The sequence below is a fragment of the Castor canadensis genome, chromosome X (assembly GCF_047511655.1).
Source record: "Castor canadensis chromosome X, mCasCan1.hap1v2, whole genome shotgun sequence".
Taxonomy (NCBI): Eukaryota; Metazoa; Chordata; class Mammalia; order Rodentia; family Castoridae; genus Castor; species Castor canadensis.
In genome coordinates this window covers 131,955,369-131,958,181 of record NC_133405.1, presented here as the reverse complement: position 1 = coordinate 131,958,181, position 2,813 = coordinate 131,955,369, and the positions used below count along the sequence as shown (strand labels likewise).

The 2,813-nt window shown below is 38.0% G+C and overlaps 1 non-coding gene across 1 annotated transcript; it reads left to right on the top strand.

The window, feature by feature from the left end:
• Nucleotides 1-1,026: 1,026 nt before the first annotated feature.
• On the top strand, nt 1,027-1,158 carry LOC141420150 (small nucleolar RNA SNORA51). Its single transcript, XR_012444836.1, has one exon. It is a non-coding gene; the product is annotated as a small nucleolar RNA SNORA51 (small nucleolar RNA).
• Nucleotides 1,159-2,813: the final 1,655 nt, after the last annotated feature.

The following is a 2,813-nucleotide window of genomic DNA, read 5'->3' as shown; positions in this document are numbered from 1 at the left end:
CTAGAAGCATTTAAAAATGTTAAAAACTTACACACACAAAAAAATTAAAACCCTACTCTGTTTTTAGGCCAACCAAGAATGAGCATAAAAAATATGAAAATATGAATCCTCATTCAAAAAAGTAACAAGCACATTTAGAAATGTAATTCTAATTAGACAGTCAATAACAAATATCAATCATAGAGCACAAAAAAGCAATGGCTCCTCAAACTCCACTTAATACATTAATAATTTGGACTTTAGTATTTTGAGCAACCAAAGTATAATACAAAACAAGAAATGGTTAAAATACAATAAATTACAGACAAAAAACAAAGCCTACAATTTCCACACAAACAAGGCCATGTTTTAAATATAGTGATGAAGCATAGTTTCCCACAACAGGTTAGCACCCTCACAAAAGACCCAAAATAATCTCCACAAAAGAATTTAACTGAAATGCTCCCAAATTTTATAAATGTAAAGTCTGTAGAGTAAAAGTCTGACTGTGTAAGAGTTACCACACAAATGAGGATGTAGTCTCTCTGCCATGAAAAAAAAGCAATTAAAAAAGGCCCTCTCTCTAGAGAAAGGGAGAAATATCCGCCTCTGACTTGGCAGACCTTATCGACTAAAGATACCCAAGGCTTCCCTTAATCCAGCTTCTAGCAGTTAACTTTCAATATCTTATCAAAAACCTCAGGGAGAGGATCCAAGATGGTGACTAGAGGGAGGAAGCAGACAGTGTGAGCTCAGTAAATCAAAAATCTTGCTGGGACGCTGGAGCCACACTTGGCAGAAAAAAACCACCAAGAAGAAGCAAAACTCCAACACCCCAAACCCTCAGCCTGTGCAAAGCTTCTCCATGCCATATTACACTGAGAAAACAGGAGAGCTCCTGTTTTTAATCTGCCAACACACAAGGAAGATTAAGAATTTTCTGCATTTCCAGTCTAAAGATAGAGTTGACATGTCCAGGAATGGTCTCAGGCAAGGGAAGGAGCAGTTATCCTGGTACAGCATGCTGTATTCTGAAACACAATTTTGGGCCTCCTGGTACTTATCACAGGCTGTGTTCTTACACTGACTGTATAAGACAAGGAGACAAAGTAAATCTACCCCAAATATGCCTCATCCCAGGCCCTATGACTGTTCTGTATTGTGAATGGAGAGACACGGGGAAAGAGAAAGAAAAAAAAAATGAAACACAGTTTTGTATGTTTTCTTTTTCACATTCCCTTCACAAGAGCACAGCATTCTTTAAAGAATTGCAGAGGGAGCTTTGGTAATTTCTAGATAGATGACAGACTGCACAGATGAGGGAGTAGACCATCCAATATTAAATATTCAGGTACATTTGAAGGTTGTGCCTCTCACAGTGTTGCACACTGTTTTTTTCTTTTTTGCATATTCTAGTAAGGTCTCGGGTAGTGTATAGGTTTGAGAGGATGCCACCTTCAATCATTAAGACCTACTTATTCTCAGATGTGCATCTGAGGAATGTTTTGGACAATATCACAGCTCCCTCATGATTTTTGCATGATGTGGTGAAAAGAAACACATATGTCCATAACAACACTTACATTCTTCATTTTTGTCCTTGCTAACAGGTAATGCCTAGGCAGAAATATAATTTTCAGGGCATAAAAAGTGATGTGAGCAGTCTTCTTATGTCAATTATACCCAGTGATAAAAAGAGGTCATCAATTGGAACATTCCTAGTATCCATGTTATTTAAAATCACAGCAAAAGACAAATGACCTTTATATACATAGTGAAGTGATGGTGGTCCTCAAATTCTTCTTGTCACTAAGCTTTTGTTACAGGTACTCAGATAAGAAATGATGGATCCCTTAGCAATGTCAGTGCCCATGAGTTTAAACTTTTTATATGGTGGTGACAATTCATGTTGAACTTCTGCATGTGGGGCATTGCTTTTATCTTGGTTTATTGTCATTGTTGTTGACCTTGAATATAATTGTAGGCATAGGATTTTTTGCAGGTACCTGGTCAAGAATGGGCAGACATCCCAAGGTACATGGAAGGCTGAGATTGGGAGGATCATTGTTCCAGGCCAGACTGGGCAAAGAAGTTTACAAGATCCCATTTCAATGGAAAAAAACTGGGTGTCATGCCACTCACCTGTCATCCCAGTGATGGCAGGAAGCAGAAATAGGAGAATCATGGTCCAGGTCAGCCTAGGCAAAAAGCAAGACTTATCTCCAGAATGATCAGAGAAAAGGGAGCTGCTCAAGCAGTAGAACACCTGCCTAGCAAGTGCAAAGCCCTAATTTCCAACCTCAGTACCACAAAAAAAGATTGGATTGAGTCTTCAAACAATAAAGTTCACATCAAATTAGTCCATGTTTCCAGTTCAATTTCCCCAACAATGGTAATGTTTAAGGTAATAGATAGGTGACCTGATAAAGCAACTTGTGTCTTAAAAGACATTTTTGCAAGTTTTCTCACAGGTTCTCTGCTAAAAGAAAGAGTGGTCCCTAATAAATTATTAATTAAGCATTGCTAAGAACCTGGTATGTGACAAAATGGTCCTAGCACAGGGCAGGCCATCTGACTGTCAATATTCAAGTGGATAAGGGGGGTGTGTATACCTGGGTATAGCCTTTTTTTCTTTATACATATCTTGTGAAGATTTGGCTCACATACAAAGATAAAAATATGCCACATTCATTAATTTGAGACCTCTTTATGTTTAGATGTACCTTTGATGAATGCTTGGAGCAATCTTAGATTTCCCTCTCTTTTGCCCCATATGATGTTAAAAGATGAACTTATTCCTCCTGCTTCAAAACAAGAGTTAGATTTCATTGCAC